The sequence below is a fragment of the Symsagittifera roscoffensis genome, chromosome 1 (genome assembly GCF_963678635.1).
Source record: "Symsagittifera roscoffensis chromosome 1, txSymRosc1.1, whole genome shotgun sequence".
Taxonomy (NCBI): Eukaryota; Metazoa; Xenacoelomorpha; order Acoela; family Convolutidae; genus Symsagittifera; species Symsagittifera roscoffensis.
This window is the reverse complement of record NC_087062.1, coordinates 28,333,968-28,352,133: the sequence shown is the minus strand read 5'-3', so window position 1 is coordinate 28,352,133 and position 18,166 is coordinate 28,333,968. Positions and strand designations below refer to the sequence as shown.

General features: G+C 32.8%; 1 protein-coding gene across 1 annotated transcript in view; it reads left to right on the top strand.

Moving 5' to 3' along the window:
- The window catches only part of LOC134842310 (NEDD8-conjugating enzyme Ubc12-like), a 398,285-nt gene that overhangs the window by 366,000 nt on the left and 14,119 nt on the right, over positions 1-18,166 (top strand). The gene's annotated exons all lie outside the window — the stretch shown is intronic.

Genomic DNA, 18,166 nt, shown 5'->3' with positions numbered 1-18,166 from the left:
GTATTAACATTTTTTGGATAAATGTGTCTCACTCTATCTTTACAAGATATAAGATGTCTGTTGAAGTTGTCTGATCTGTTGAAGAAGCAGTCACAGCTAGGACATCGGAAACACTTGAAGAAAGAATCAATATCGTTCGTTTGAATGATATGGTTGTTGAATATTAGCAATTTCACTGTTTTTTTGAATTTTCCAATACTTCGCCTGGCTAATTCTCCATTATATTCTCCTTACTGAATATCAAAATCGTAAATGAATATGTTAGATTCAACTATTCCCTCTACAAGAGGTAAATCATCAAAGGCAACCCCGAGAAAATTCTTCGGATCGTGTCCAGATTTTGATAGAAACTCTGTGAATAGTTGAGATCTATGAGCATCGAGGTTGCTATGACCATGCAAATACATTCTTAACGCACGGAAAAGACAAAAATGATCATTGTATGGTTGTTTATCTTTGTCCGATAAAATACAGTTTACTTGCTTATGTCGTAGTAAAGGTTCAGGCAAGACAGAGTCTGGACATCCCATTGGGATGTTTTTCAGTAGTGCAGCAAAAATAGTGACATTTGTGATCAACTTGAACCTCCACTTTATGTTCTGACGTTCTTGGGTGCATTGCTCCACGATATCAATTTTTTCAACTTTTCCCTGAATTGAAATCAAATCCGCTTTTGTACACAGTAAATGCGAATTTTCCAACAAAGTATTATTTTCGTGTGTATAATAATACCGGTATTCTCCCGTTTCGACTTTACGGAGAACAAATCCAAAAGCAATATTGATTTTTGCAGCGGAGTCCAGCTTGTTGAAGACTTCTTCAAGCTTCTCGTTGATAATTTTAGCATCTAACTTTGACATTTGAAAGTTAAATACCTTAAGCCTCCCATACTCCATCTCAGTGTCAGACAGGAAGTGTCGACAAGCACTCAACTCCTCTTTGAGTTTCTCTCCATCATCCCCTTCCTCCTCCACAATCTTGTTAAAGTCTGCCACCGTATCACTTGGCTTCCGTTGTTTCGCCCCATGTTTTTTTCTCCGATGCTGTTGGAGAGAGTAGTAACTCGGAAACTCCTGCTCGCAAGACGAACAAACCGTTGATCGCTTGGAAGTTGATGAGGCATTATTCTTGGCCGCATGATATTTCATTTCTTGCTGGTTGTAAGTAAAATAATTAAATTCCGGACAAAAATTAACTCTCTCTTGCGATATCGAGATGCATCGGACCTCCTGTACTATTTGTCACAGTCCTCACATTTCACTTTCTCATTCCTGATGAGTCAAGGCATCTGAAAAAAAGTGGGAAAAAATTAAATAAAAGTACATGTTACCTACAAAATTGGGAGATTTAAAATGTCCCAAAAAAATTTAATAAAACATTTATACTTACTTTGAATTGTTGAAATTGTTTGAAAATAATTTCAAGTAGTTATAGAAAGTATAGAGCGATTGCTTTTAACGTAAAGAAAATCAGAATGAAATAAATTTTATTTACTGCTCCTTGTGGAAAATCAACCAATCAGAAATGAGTATTCTTTTAGTAACACTGTTGGAAATCAACCGATCGAAATCAAGCATTTTCTAAACGTGAACTTTTTATAGTTTTTAGGAAACCTTAATCATTATTTGAAAAAGGTCTATCAAAAAACATTTGAGCTTCCTCGAGTTACTTTACAAGAAAAAAGAAACAATTCCAATTGATTTTCTTATTGATGAAATAGATGTTGACTCTTACTTTTTTCATAGTTTTTTGGACGTTTATGTTGTCCAAAATAGAGTTATCCGACTAAGTAAAGGTCTCTTCAGAGAAACTTACTCAATCCAAGAGTTTACTTTTGATCCACAAATTGCGTATCAAAGTCTTAAACTTACGGCTTAATTACACCTCACAAGGAAAGAAATTTGATTTATTCTCGAAATTTTGAAATTAATCAAAAAATCGTACGAAAATAAATCAAAAACTCTTGTTATCCACTATCCAATACCCAAATTCGTAAAAACTCCCCAGCAAAATTCTTTATTCCTTCATTTCTCTAAGGATTTTCAAATTTCAAAATCGTGCTTGATTCGGTTTGGAATCAGATTTCCAGAGGTTTGCGTTGTCAACTTCGAGTTATCCTTCCAAATATACATAAAAAAAAGAACTTGACTATCTACTCAAAAATCAGCAATTTCTCATTGATTACATACAAAAAACTCAATTAACTTGATGAAAAAATGAAAAAAAAATGCAGAGTTGTTACTTTAATTAATTTTCTTTCTTTTGTTACTTATATCAGCAATATTTCTTATTTTTACTGCAAACAACTTTTGGTCAGTTATTTTTGCAATTGCTTTTGTGTATATTTTTACTTATTTGGAAGATTTAAACCCTTAAAAATTTCTGTTTTGTGATTGGAAACGACAATGCCCAAAATGGAGCTTTGTTTCCGATTCAACACGACTCTTATCAAGAATGCTATAAAAGGAAGCTTAAATCCGATTGGACGCGACAACAATCCAAATAAGGTAAATCAATTCTGATTGGCCAAACCCACACATTCGAGTTGAAAGTACCCTTCTCTCTTAACCAAAATTGATTTTATTTTCAACTTAACTACCGTCAACTACCTCCTCTCTCAGCTCTAAATACCCTTATTTTAATTTAACTTCCATCAGCTACCCCCTCTCTCAGCTCTTTCTTGTTTTTTTTTTCTTTTACTCAATTTATTGCTCAAAATGATCTTCTCAGTGCAAAACAGCAACCTCATGTACTCTGTAGAATTTTCACCTAATCTAGTACAAATTCAAGTTCGAGAAACAGTCTCTGGAGTTTTTCTGGCACGAATCGATATCCAAATCCAAGTCTGGTGGAAGCGATGCGTAGGGATTTCAACGAACATCATATGATGCAAGTTCCCATCACAGAGAACCAACTTGGAACAATGCAAATGATGGAGGACGTTTCTGATCATGTGGGAATGACTACACCGAGATTCATGACTCAAGATTTGTAGCTCAAGCAGTCGACGACCTCCTCTTTCCGTGGGAGGAAGCAGGATCAGCCGAAAACCCCATCACAATAGATGAAGATGAGGGTTTCTCAGAAACAATGACGCCTCAAAACACTCCTTCACAACAACCACCAGCAATGGAACCTCGTCCAGCTCTGCGTTCTATAGAGAACCTCTAGAACTCTTCTGCCGCTTGACAGTTCTTTGATTAATTGTTTATGAATGTTTAATTGTTTATAGTTGTTTATGAGTTGTTTATGAAAATAAATGTTGTTAAGTATTGACTTCGTTTTCTGTAATTAACTAATTTCTTCAATTTCATTTCAATTATGAGAATAGATGAGAGGTTCGAGGTAAACCATTGAAAAGCAATTGGAACTTAATTTAGTGCTCCGAACTCGCACATTTGTTAAGAAACTCGAACACTTTTCGCATTTTATCGAAAAAAGTAAAACACTTTTCGCATTTGTAGGAAAAAAGTGAAACTTTTTTCGCATCTTGTTAACAAAAGTGAAACACTTTTCACATCTTGTCAAAAAAATTGGAACACTTTTCGCATTTTGTCAAAAAACAAATGGAACAATTTTCGCATTTGGTCGAAAAAAGTGAAACACTTTTCGCATTTGTAGGAAAAAAATTGAAACACTTTTCGCATCTCGTTAAAAAAGTGAAACACTTTTCGCCTCTTGTCAAAAAAAATTGAAACACTTTTCGCCTTTTGTCAAAAAAATTGATACACTTTTCGCATTTTGTCAAAAAAATTGAAACACTTTTTACAACTTGTTAAAAAATTGAAACGTTTTTGCAACTTTTTGAATATCAAAAAAATATTACATCTTTCTTGCATGTTTGAAAAAATATTTTAGCAAATTTTCTGACAACGGTGATTTTTTTCGGTAATTTATGGTAATTTCGTAAACATATGAGAAAAAATAGATGAATTATCAAAATTTTTTTATTGAAAAATTGACATGATCATTAATTTCAAATCCGTAACCATCAATAAAACAGTCAAATAATTTTAGCAAATCATATTCATATTTTGAGTTTTGTCCTTTACGAACTCTTTCTAGAAAATCTGAATCAATAGTTTGTGTGGAAGCTAGTTTCTGGTTAGAACATAAATAATGACGTTCGAATTTTTTGCGTAACAGTCTTTTCTTTGCAACACTTGGCATCTTTTCTGCTGCTTTTCATTTCAAATTGTGATGAACAGCGAGATCAAGTTGATTGAAAACTTCGCCATTTGATGAAATAACATTCGAATAAAATCTGTATTTGTACAGAGAGTAAAGACTATCGATAATTTGGTATGTGAAATGAAAATTACCCAATCGTTGTAAAATTTCATCGAAAGATGAACCAATCAGAAGTATGCGGAACTTACATTTTTCCAAAGAACAGTAAAACTGTGGGTAGAGACACAAAAATTATTGGTTACTATACAGTTTTCGTAAAAATCACTGGAAACGGAAATACATAGCGTTTTTTGACAATAATCTGAATAAAAGCTGTGAAGAGCTTGACACACAGCTGCAGCCATCTGGAACAATGATTTTTGCTGAGAATTGTAGATTTATATAGGAACACTAACATCTAAACAATTCCATATTTGGAAGTTTCACTCAAAAGGTCCAATTATAGTTCTGTTTCCTTTTATGGGTAAGTGAATGACTCATATTGTTTACTTCCAATTTCAATTATTCTCAAAAAATCATTACTCTCATTTCTCTTCATCTGATCAGTCTGTTCTCCTATTGAAAAATGAACTCAAGAAAAGACACTAGTCCGAATTATATTGAATTCTCAAAAAATCAAACAAGAATTGGGAGATTTGCTTGGTCCTAAAAATCCTACAAGGGGAAAATTTATTTTGAACCTTGCTTTCAACTATTCAAGAAAAATGAGTTGGGAACTCGAAAAAAGACAGCAAGTCTATCTTGGTGAAAAAGAAGGAGAAGAAATCTCGGCAATTGGAAATACTGTTCTTCACGATGCTGAAAACCTTGAACTCGTTCCTATATTGGAACTCACCTCTGACAAAGAGTCAAATATGGATCAGGAGCTTGCCAACTGCAACAAAGCGTATGACATAGCAACTTACAATAGAAGCCAAGTTTGTGTCACGATCAAGAAGTACAATGTTAACAAACCTCCCTACATTCAGATTCGACTGTTCGCCGCAAAAGAGAACGAAGCCATGAAACAAGTGGCCTATGTCAACTATACTTTGAACGAATTCGAAGAACTGTCCCAAATTTTGGGAGAATTTATGTTTGTTGAGAACTGTAAGGTACAATAAATTGTGTTATTTATGTTTTTCGTCTTGTAATTTAACTATTTGTCCTCAAAATCATTTTTCATTTAGTATTGGTGTTGAACAGTATGAGTTGGAATACTTGGTTTTCAAGAAATTTAATCTTAAAACTTCAAAATAAATTGGGACTTTTCCATTTTGTCCCTGAAAAAAAGTCCCAAAAAACTTCACTAACAATTATTGAATCCCAAAATTTACCAAATTTGCAGAATTTGGACGTAGACTCGCAAATATCTCATTTTGAGTGGATTCTGCATAATGGTACAAGAAAAATTCACAAGGATACAGATCCGATACCAAAAACATAGAACTTGTAGAATATCGTAGAAATGGAAATCAATGGAAAAATAATCAATCTTTAAAACTAAAAGAGAAGAATATGATAAATTACTCGATATACTTCCTTCATTACTAGGTTATGTAGAGACCTTCAAAAATCTTGCATCATTATTGACAAATGCACTGTAGAAAGTGAACGTACAGAAATTAAATGAAATTCTAAGAATTTTTGAGATTATTAAGCAAGATGTCTCATCAAATACAAAAAGAAAAATTTTTTTTCTTTGTACCTGTATTTTTTTGGACCCGGACATAAATTTAAAAGAGATGGACCAAAAAATTCCTTTCGGAGGACTAATTGGAAACGGAAATTTTTAGACTACATGCAATTCTACATAAATCTGCTGGATCTGTGAAATCTACTACGAAAAAAGTTCCTGGGTATTGTAATGTTGCACCTAGTCTCCCCAGTTCATGCTTTCTTGGTCACGTGGCTGGATTATGTTTCTGTTTATATGTTAAAATATTCGCTTCATCAGTATATGCATTGTTTGATTGTTAATCATTTAACCAAAAACTCCAGAAAAAACAGTTAACAGAAAGAGTCTAGTTGTTTTGGATATTGAATGCATTGAAAACAATACAGTGAAAGAGCTAAGAGTTTATAAGGATGGACACACTGTAGGATAATTCCTTTCTTCCTCCCAAAAATTTCAGACCAACATCCCAACCTTTTTGGTGTACACAGCATCTTCATGGAATCAATTGGGGCAGTGGTTACGAAAAATATACTGAACTTGAAAAAATATTAAAAAATCTAGAAGCCACAGAAACAGAAATTTTTGCAAAAAATTAAGAAAAATGTAAGATTCTGTCAGAATTTTTGAAAACAAAGATTATTATTAATTTGGATGACTACGCTTGCCCTAAAGTTCAGTTTTTGATATTCAAAGATGAAGACTATGATTGGAGGTGTAGCAACTACCCATTTCGTCATGCAAAATCTCTTCACTGTGCAGAAAAAAAAGCATTTGCCTACGGAACATGGACTCGATGTTTTTTTAACAAACTGTAAATTATATTAATCTTAATGTACTACCATTTTCAAATTTTAATTAGGTTTCATTGTCAAATTTTTCTTTTTAGAATTAAGATGGTCGATCAATGTGACAAGCCCGTAAATTTAGAAAATTTGGTTTTGATGAAGAAAATCATGAACGAAAAATATGGAAATTGTTAGGTATTGCTCTAATAGTGGCTCAGTTCCAACAAAATTTTGATTACCAGCTGGAATAGAGACAAAGTTTTTGGACGATGAGTACACAATACGTCTCTGTTCTCCCGATATTTCAAAAATTTTCCCTAAGACTTCGAAAACAATTCATTCTCAATTGCCCAAAAGATTTCATTCAGTTTCTGAGCGAGTGTTTAGTAAACCTATTAAGAGGAGAGCTTCAAGATCTTCGGAAAGAATACTTAGTAAAATATCGAAAACAAATTTCAGAACTAACACAAAAAAGAACTCCTCTACACAAAAGAAGAAATATTTTAAGTTCAACTAAAGGATTACAATTGATATCTATCATCACCCCTTTTGTCAATAAACGATTGACATAGTATGGAACAATTTGTTTTAATTACGTACTCAGTTCATCAATCACAAAGTACACTTCCAAGAAAACAAAAATTAGAACAAAAGCAAGAAAAGAGGAGATTGTACCAAAATTTTTTGATTCTGTTTACAGTGCTGTGAATGCGAGGTTGAAAACAAGCAACAATAGGCACATTATTTATTTAATTTTGAATTCTCCTAGAATTAAACTAAGCCAGTCAGACAAAAGTATATTTGATAATCGAGATACAAAAGAATCTATTGTCGATTTTGTGTGTGCACTAAAGCAAAAAAATACCGATTTTCCAGATATCTACTTTACTATTTTGCGAGCAACTCAATTTCCTCTTAAACTTGTGACTAACAAGAATGCCAAAGCAAAAGATGGAGGAACTTGGATCCCTTTCGAAATCTGAAAAGGAAAGACTAAATAGATTGTATTCTAGGGGCAGAGCTGCGTACGGTTCTATTCAAAGCTTGAGTAAAGCGAGTGGTTTATCAAAAAAGAAAGAAGAAAAGTTTTTACAAACCAAGACATCGTATACAAAATTTGGTCCACCAATCAGGTGTTTCCGAAGACTTCAAGCTTTTTCTAATTATATCAAGGAAATCTGGTTTTTGGACTTGGCTTTTAGAGGCAAGTTAGATAGTCAAAACAATGGAGCCAAGTATTTATTAGTTGCTGTAAATACTTTTTCGGGATTTGTCAGAGTTCAAACATGGAAACAAAGTATGCCAAAGACACTTTACAAGCTTCCAAAAAAATGATTTCTTGAAAAAACACTCCTAAAAATTTTTGGGTTGATAAGGAAACAGAATATGGGGGAGCTGCTAAAAAATTTTTGCAAGGAGAAAAACATTGAAGTTTACTGAACAATGAGTGAAACAAAAGCTGCATTTGCAGAGAGATCAATTCAGTCTTTAAAACACATAATATATCGTTACATTGAAGATCATGGTGAAAAATTTGTCCCCAAATTGCAGCAATTCGTTTCTACATTGAACTGCCGCAAAAATCGATCAATCAGAAAATCTCCCAGAGATATGAAAAACAGTGATTTTTTTACCGATATTGTATAACAAATCATTCAAGAAATGTACCAACCCAAAATTTAAAATTGTTGATAGAGTTAGAATTTCGAAAAATGATATTCCGTTCCATAAAACGATACAAGCCACAGTTTACAGATTAAATTTACAAATTAAAAAGTTTCTGGGAAAATTTTATGAAAAAGAGCTGAGAAAATGTTCAGGTTGAAGGTAAGTCATTTTTTAAATTGAATTTCTATCGATCAGTTGTCATGGATTCTTTTACTTTTGAGCTAGTTTCTAATGCTTCTTTTAATTGTTATCCGAATAATAGTCTTTGTTCATTTACAAATTTTCTACCGGAACAAATACAACAAAAAGGAGAATGGGAGGTTGCTATTTCAGAAATATCGTAACCTTCGTTGTACCAAAACTTTACATAGGGAAATTTTACTTTCATAGATAGAAGAGAAAGTCCTGAGGAAAAAAAGAAAGATCCAACCGATGCATATTGAACCTGGATTGTATCCAAGTATTGTTGATATTATTGGTTGTAGCCATGAATGACAAAGTTCGAAATAGTATAGGCGAACAAAACTATAATATAGTAGGCGATACAAAAACAAAATTTACTGCGTTGTATTCCTTTCGTTTCCAAAGTAACAAATGGAGACATAATATCTACAGGACAGTACATGAATTATCATTCCTTCAAAAATCAACAAATTAAAAAATTATTAAAAAACTCTTTCCACAGCATAAAAATAGAACTAAGGGATACTACGGGTGCAAAAACTCCTTTTCTGTCCGTAGGAATTACACGAGTTGTTCTCTTGTTTCGCAAGATTTCGAATCATTTTTGATTTATACTTCATACGAAATGGTTGCTCAAAGTGCGGCTATTTTTCCTATTTTTCGTGGACATGCGAGATAGCGTGGAAGAGGTTTTGGTGCTCTTGCACAAAATTTTGGGAGAACTGCAATTCCCTATATAAAAAATTATATAGTCCCAGCTGCAAAAAGAATCGGAGCAGATTTATTTGAAACTGCTGCTCCAGATATTGGAGAAGTTGTCAGTGGACGGCAAAAAACTCAAAACATTTGCAAAAGTTGTTGAAACAAAAACAGTTCGAAAACATTTGGGAGGTGGAAAAAAGAAATTCAAGCGTAGAACAAGAAGAGCCATTTCTCGAAAAAAAAGTTCAAAAATCAGTCGCTCTCGCAAAGACATTTTTGACAAGATAAAATGAGTGTAAATCAAAGTAGTCATTTTTGGTACGGAGCGTTTACAAATTCTTCTTTTGAGACTTTTGATAAAGTCCCAGTTTTGGAAACAATATTTTCATCATACCCACAAGAAGTATTTCCAGGTACTTCTCTTGATGAAAGCAGTATTGAATTTGAATTTGAGACGGACCGTAATCTTTATTTGGATATGCGTGTTTAAAGCTTCAACCCACCTCAGTTTAAAGCTTCAATTATTCAAAGGAAGACTGTTTGAAGCTTTTAAAAAAGAAAAAGCCGAACATAAAGCAAAATCGGAGGAAGATTCAAACGAGGAACCACCAACTTACTTGTCTAATGTAAACAATCTACTACATTCTCTATTCTCGAATTGTGAAGTTTATTTTATTAATACAAGGGTTTACAACGCCAATGGATTATATCCTCATAAAGCACAAATATCGAACGAATTCAACTCGTCGGCAGTGAGTAATAAAGGAATACTTGCTTGTCACGGGTATAGTTTTGAAGAATATCCGGAAGCATTTGATATGTATCCGTTTACTGATAGAGCAAATTTTTTAGGATCAGGGATAACTTTTTCACTTTATGGCAGGTTAGCCATTGACTTGTTTACTTGTGAAAAATTATTACTGCCAAAAACCAAAGTTCGAAATAAACTAATTCGAGCTAGACCTAATTCTTACATGCTGACTGATAATCCAAATGTTACTCTGAAAATTGTCGATTGTTCACTGTTTACAAGAAGAATTTTGGTAGCTGAACCTAATCATCAATATTTGCAATGGAATCTGGAAAGGGAATCTCTTGCTCATTCCAATTACATGGAAACTATAGCAAGAACCTTTATCATTTCATCTCGTCAAAACCAGTTTGTTCAGAAAATGTTTTCAATTATGCCCCATTCAGAAGGATAGCTGTTGCAATGAATACAAATTTGGCTGTTGCGGGATCTTTTCATGAAAAACTTTTCAATTATCAACAATTTCATTTGAGAGAGCTTAGAAGTATTCGAGGCGGAAGAGCAATTATTTCATTAGATACAACTTCTCCTTGTCGTCCCTATGTTACAACAATGAAAGCAACGCAGTTTAACGGAGATTTTCCAGCTCTTTTTATGGAAGTTATTCAAAATCACTATATTCTAGTTTTCGACTTGACTTCACTACAGGATGCAGCTGAACAGAGAAAGCTTGATATTAGAAATGTTTTTCCAATTTCTCTTGGAACAACTAACGGAAATAATAGTCCTGGGAGAAAGACTATCAAACGTTTAAATTGACAATTTGGGAACAGTCGCTAAAAATAATTAATTTTTTGAGTTTTCAGGTTCCTATAAAAACATTGTATTTTTTGGGACTTTTCTTTGTTATTATCTCTGTACTATCTATTTTGTTTTTCTTCAGACCTAAAGCTCCAGATAAAATAGAGAACGAATGCTGTTTAGTTGAAAACCCGAGACACTTCTTCAACCTAGACTGTAAAACAGTGTTCAATAAACTTTGCCCACTACATAAGACTTGTGTATGGGACTTGGTTGAATCAATTCCTAAATGTGTGTAAGTCATGATTCTTTCTTTTCTTGTAATCCTAAAGTACACTACCAAACTATCAATTTTTTTAGCTGTAAATCAGCCTACAATTTCAAAGTTGGATATTTTTTCACTTTTGCAAATTATTGAAAGAATTCCAGAACTTAGGTTCAAGTACATGGGATCATACCCTTCTGATACAGTACCTCAACTAACAAAACTAACAACTATTGAAAAAATTCCAGAATTCAGGTTCAAGTACATGGGATCATACCCTTCTGATACAGTACCTTAACTAACAAAACCTCAATTTTTGCTAACAACTAGCAAAAGACTATAAATCTTTTGCAATTAATAGTCTTTTGCGTTTGATAGTCTTTTGCAATTATTAACTCAGCCACAAGCAATGATAGAGGAGAACACTGGATTATGTTTGCTCGACTGGATAAAAGCAACTACTTTGATGATTCTTTGGGAAGAAAGAGATCAACTTACCCCTTTTTGACAAAAAAAGTTTCGACGAATGGTTCCTCGAAAGCTACAAAAGACTGATAATTTGTATGGGTTTTACGCAATTTAAACAGCATTTCTTTTTTTAAAATTCTTCCAGAAGACCTTGAATAATAATCATGATGTTTTGATTTTATCAGTAATTTATGTAAAAGCGCATTTTTGTTTGTAAGTGTAAATTTCGCAGTAGTTTCACTATATGATGTAGTGAACTGTTTGATTATTTATGTAATTTAACTCTTTAAATTCCTTAATTTTTTTAACAAAAAGCTTCTTACAAGAAACCTTTTGATGAAATACGACAAATGATGATGGAATTTGGATGTTGTAGTCCCCCAATTGAAAGAATTAACGATAGAGTAGACAAATTTACGAAAATTGTAAACAACTTCTAGTAAATTGTATAATTTTCTTAAAAAATCACTCTGAGAAAGATGGAAAAAAATTTATACAAAAATATCAGACACAAAAAAACTATGATACTACAATTTTCTCAGCGTAAATTTTTACCGTGACAGAGCAATTGACAAACTTGGATAATAATTTTTCGGAAATTTTGGAAATTTCAAAGAAATTTTTAAAGATTAAAGACAAAATGATAAAAGAGAACTGAAATGAATCGTAGCAAGAAATATGACAGAATAAATAAACTAGTTGAGGTAAAAACAAGAAGTAGATAAAAACATCTGAGTGGTCGAAACTTAAAATTTTTTGCTTATTTTTATCTTAGTTCCAATGAAAAATTCATGCAATTTTGGTTTATGTATTTCAATTTTATATGAAAATTTAAAATTTTAATCTCTCAAGAAAGTAATTCACGCTTCATTAACTCTGTGGGGAACTGCTAATATGACTTCAAGCTTTTTCTAAATATATCAAGGAAATCTGGTTTTTGGACTTGGCTTTTAGAGACAAGTTAGATAGTCAAAACAATGTAGCCAAGTATTTATTAGTTGCTGTAGATACTTTTTCGGGATTTGTCAGAGTTCAAACATGGAAACAAAGTATGCCAAAGACACTTTACAAGCTTTCAAAAAAATGATTTCTTGAAAAAACACTCCTAAAAATTTTTGGGTTGATAAGGAAACAGAATATGGGGGAACTTCTAAAAAAATTTTGCAAGGAGAAAAACATTGAAGTTTACTGAACAATGAGTGAAACAAAAGCTGCATTTGCAGAGATCAATTCAGTCTTTAAAACACATAATATATCGTTACATTGAAGATCATGGTGAAAAATTTGTCCCCAAATTGCAGCAATTCGTTTCTACATTGAACTGCCGCAAAAATCGATCAATCAGAAAATCTCCCAGAGATATGAAAAACAGTGATTTTTTTACCAATATTGTATAACAAATCATTCAAGAAATGTACTAACCCAAAATTTAAAATTGGTGATAGAGTTAGAATTTCGAAAAATGATATTCCGTTCCGAAAACGATACAAGCCACAGTTTACAGATTAAATTTACAAATTAAAAAGTTTCTGGGAAAATTTTATGAAAAAGAGCTGAGAAAATGTTCAGGTTGAAGGTAAGTCATTTTTTAAATTGAATTTCTATCGATCAGTTGTCATGGATTCTTTTACTTTTGAGCTAGTTTCTAATGCTTCTTTTAATTGTTATCCGAATAATAGTCTTTGTTCATTTACAAATTTTCTACCGGAACAAATACAACAAAAAGGAGAATGGGAGGTTGCTATTTCAGAAATATCGTAACCTTCGTTGTACCAAAACTTAACATAGGGAAATTTTACTTTCATAGATAGAAGAGAAAGTCCTGAGGAAAAAAAGAAAGATCCAACCGATGCATATTGAACCTGGATTGTATCCAAGTATTGTTGATATTATTGGTTGTAGCCATGAATGACAAAGTTCGAAATAGTATAGGCGCACAAAACTATAATATAGTAGGCGATACAAAAACAAAATTTACTGCGTTGTATTCCTTTCGTTTCCAAAGTAACAAATGGAGACATAATATCTACAGGACAGTACATGAATTATCATTCCTTCAAAAATCAACAAATTAAAAAATTATTAAAAAACTCTTTCCACGGCATAAAAATAGAACTAAGGGATACTACGGGTGCAAAAACTCCTTTTCTGTCCGTAGGAATTACACGAGTTGTTCTCTTGTTTCGCAAGATTTTGAATCATTTTTTATTTATACTTCATACGAAATGGTTGCTCAAAGTGAGGCTATTTTTCCTATTTTTCGTGGACATGCGAGACAGCGTGGAAGACGTTTTGGTGCACTTGCACAAAATCTTGGGAGAACTGCAATTCCCTATATAAAAAATTATATAGTCCCAGCTGCAAAAAGAATCGGAGCAGATTTATTTGAAACTGCTGCTCCAGATAATGGAGAAGTAGTCAGTGGACGGCAAAAAACTCAAAACATTTGCAAAAGTTGTTGAAACAAAAACAGTTCGAAAACATTTGGGAGGTGGAAAAAAGAAATTCAAGCGTAGAACAAGAAGAGCCATTTCTCGAAAAAATAGTTCAAAAATCAGTCGCTCTTGCAAAGACATTTTTGACAAGATAAAATGAGTGTAAATCAAAGTAGTCATTTTTGGTACGGAGCGTTTTCAAATTCTTCTTTTGAGACTTTTGATAAAGTCCCAGTTTTGGAAACAATAATTTCATCATACCCACAAGAAGTATTTCCCAGTACCTCTCTTGATGAAAGCAGTATTGAATTTGAATTTGAGACGGACCGTAATCTTTATTTGGATATGCGTGTTTAAAGCTTCAACCCACCTCAGTTTAAAGCTTCAATTATTCAAAGGAAGACTGTTTGAAGCTTTTAAAAAAGAAAAAGCCGAACATAAAGCAAAATCGGAGGAAGATTCAAACGAGGAACCACCAACTTACTTGTCCAATGTAAACAATCTACTACATTCTCTATTCTCGAATTGTGAAGTTTATTTTATTAATACAAGGGTTTACAACGCCAATGGATTATATCCTCATAAAGCACAAATATCGAACGAATTCAACTCGTCGGCAGTGAGTAATAAAGGAATACTTGTTTATCACGGGTATAGTTTTGAAGAATATCCGGAAGCTTTTGATATGTATCCGTTTACTGATAGAGCAAATTTTTTAGGATCAGGGATAACTTTTTCACTTTATGGCAGGTTAGCCATTGACTTGTTTACTTGTGAAAAATTATTACTGCCAAAAACCAAAGTTCGAAATAAACTAATTCGAGCTAGACCTAATTCTTACATGCTGACTGATAATCCAAATGTTACTCTGAAAATTGTCGATTGTTCACTGTTTACAAGAAGAATTTTAGTAGCTGAACCTAATCATCAATATTTGCAATGGAATCTGGAAAGGGAACCTCTTGCTCATTCCAATTACATGGAAACTATAGCAAGAACCTTTATCATTTCATCTCGTCAAAACCAGTTTGTTCAGAAAATGTTTTCAATTATGCCCCAATCAGAAGGATAGCTGTTGCAATGAATACAAATTTGGCTGTTGCGGGATCTTTTCATGAAAAACTTTTCAATTATCAACAATTTCATTTGAGAGAGCTTAGAATTATTCGAGGCGGAAGAGCAATTATTTCATTAGATACAACTTCTCCTTGTCGTCCCTATGTTACAACAATGAAAGCAATGCAGTTTAACGGAGATTTTCCAGCTCTTTTTATGGAAGTTACTCAAAATCACTATATTCTAGTTTTCGACTTGACTTCACTACAGGATGCAGCTGAACAGAGAAAGCTTGATATTAGAAATGTTTTTCCAATTTCTCTTGGAACAAGTAACGGAAGTAATAGTCCTGGGAGAAAGATTATCAAACGTTTAAATTGACAATTTCGGAACAGTCGCTAAAAATGTTTAATTTTTTGAGTTTTCAGGTTCCTATAAAAACATTGTATTTTTTTGGGACTTTTCTTTGTTATTATCTCTGTACTATCTATTTTGTTTTTCTTCAGACCTAAAGCTCCAGATAAAATAAAGAACGAATGCTGTTTAGTTGAAAACCCGAGACACTTCTTCAACCTAGACTGTAAAACAGTGTTCAATAAACTTTGCCCACTACATAAGACTTGTGTATGGGACTTTGTTGAATCAATTCCTAAATGTGTGTAAGTCATGATTCTTTCTTTTCTTGTTATCCTAAAGTACACTACCAAACTATTAATTTTCTTAGCTGTAAATCAGCCTACAATTGCAAAGTTGGATATTTTTTCACTTTTGCAAATTATTGAAAGAATTCCAGATCTTAGGTTCAAGTACATGGGATCATACCCTTCTGATACAGTACCTCAACTAACAAAATTAACAAATATTGAAAAAATTCCAGAACTCAGGTTCAAGTACATGGGATCATACCCTTCTGATACAGTACCTTAACTAACAAAACCTCAATTTTTGCTAACAACTAGCAAAAGACTATAAATCTTTTGCAATTAAAAGTCTTTTGCGTTTGATAGTCTTTTGCAATTATTAACTCAGTCCCAAGCAATGATAGAGGAGAACACTGGATTATGTTTGCTCGACTGGATAAAAGCAACTACTTTGATGATTCTTTGGGAAGAAAGAGATCAACTTACCCCTTTTTGACAAAAAAGTTTCGACAAATGGTTCCTCGAAAGCTACAAAAGACTGATAATTTGTGTGGGTTTTACGCAATTTAAACAGCATTTCTTTTTTTAAAATTCTTCCAGAAGACCTTGAATAATAATCATGATGTTTTGATTTTATCAGTAATTTATGTAAAAGCGCATTTTTGTTTGTAAGTGTAAATTTCGCAGTAGTTTCACTATATGATGTAGTGAATTGTTTGATTATTTATGTAATTTAACTCTTTAAATTCCTTAATTTTTTTAACAAAAAGCTTCTTACAAGAAACCTTTTGATGAAATACGACAAATGATGATGGAATTTGGATGTTGTAGTCCTACAATTGAAAGAATTAACGATAGAGTAGTCAAATTTACGAAAATTGTAAACAACTTCTAGTAAATTGTATAATTTTCTTAAAAAATCACTCTGAGAAAGATGGAAAAAACTTTATACAAAAATATCAGACACAAAAAAACTATGATACTACATTTTTCTCAGCGTAATTTTTTACCGTGACAGAGCAATTGACAAACTTGGATAATAATTTTTCGGAAATTTTGGAAATTTCAAAGAAATTTTTAAAGATTAAAGACAAAATGATAAAAGAGAACTGAAATGAATCGTAGCAAGAAATATGACAGAATAAATAAACTAGTTGAGGTAAAAACAAGAAGTAGACAAAAAACATCTGAGTGGTCGAAACTTAAAATTTTTTGCTTATTTTTATCTTAGTTCCAATGAAAAATTCATGCAATTTTGATTTATGTATTTCAATTTTATATGAAAATTTAAAATTTTAATCTCTCAAGAAAGTAATTCACGCTTCATTAACTCTGTGGGGAACTGCTAATATGCATCTGTCATATAATCGTGGGATAATTATGTGAAAAAGGATAAAATGGGTCAAAAAATTATTAAGTATAATGAACCTGTCATCCGTTCTCCAGGTAACCTGGGGAATAAAAGATTAAGCGGGATATAAAAATATTCAACCGCGAGGAGCTGTCAAGATTCTCCTGATATCCCTTGAAGTGGAATATTTAACTGTCAAAGATAATCCCCTCTTGACAATTTTCCCCAGATAACCTGAGGGAATATAAATCTAAATAATTTAATAGATTCTTTAGAGAAAAAAATATTCTGTGATATATAAGTTTATGATCCAATATTCTAAATCGAAACTTAATTTTGTCGAAACTTACCATCTGAAACTTACCAATCAATTTTCTTTTCGATTTTTTATTATAAAAATGTTTTTCAAGATAAAAATGTATTTGCAAGTAAAACTTAAAAAATTTTCTGAAACTTACCATACCAAGTTTTTGTAAGACAAGATAGCCCTTACATGTCATAAATCGTAGAAGTTAGCTAAGAAATGCAATTATCGGCATAATCGAACTCGAAAAAATTCGGGCGCCAAAAATTTTTCTGAAACTTACCATCTTACCATCTGAAACCGACTATCTTAATACTTTGGGAAACCTATTCCCTATTTTAATACATTGGGAAATCTATAGCCTATGTTAATACATAGGGTGCTGACCGGATACTCTATAGCCTATGTTAATACATGGGGGTCAGCGACTCTCGGCAACCACAGGTTCCATGAAGAAAGGCAGCTCTCCGAATAGAAGAAGAGTCATTAGGGCAGTGATAGTCTACTGCAATTCATTCCGGCTTCACTCGTTTTTGACTGCATCTTTCAGATGCTGATGTCGTAACCCACTAAGATCTGCAGCAGAGCTTGAAGCGAAGCATTTTGTAGTCGCAAACAAGTTAAGAAGCCACTTTAGTGATAGGGAAGCATCTAAGAAAAGAAATTTCAAGTCAAGGGGCAGTTCTGGGTGTTAAGCTTTCAGAGCATTGAGAAGAGATGATAAGCTGTCGCCAGCGGAGGCAATGCGAACCGCACATCTCCTTTATCAACCATCAGTCTTGTCTTAACCTGGAGAGTGTGAGGAACGGTGTTGCGTTGTTGCTGACGGTCTCCAGAGTACAAGGGAAAAAAACTTTCCACAAAAGTTGCCATCTGCCTTTGCAGTAGCCGGGTTAAATTGTCGTTTT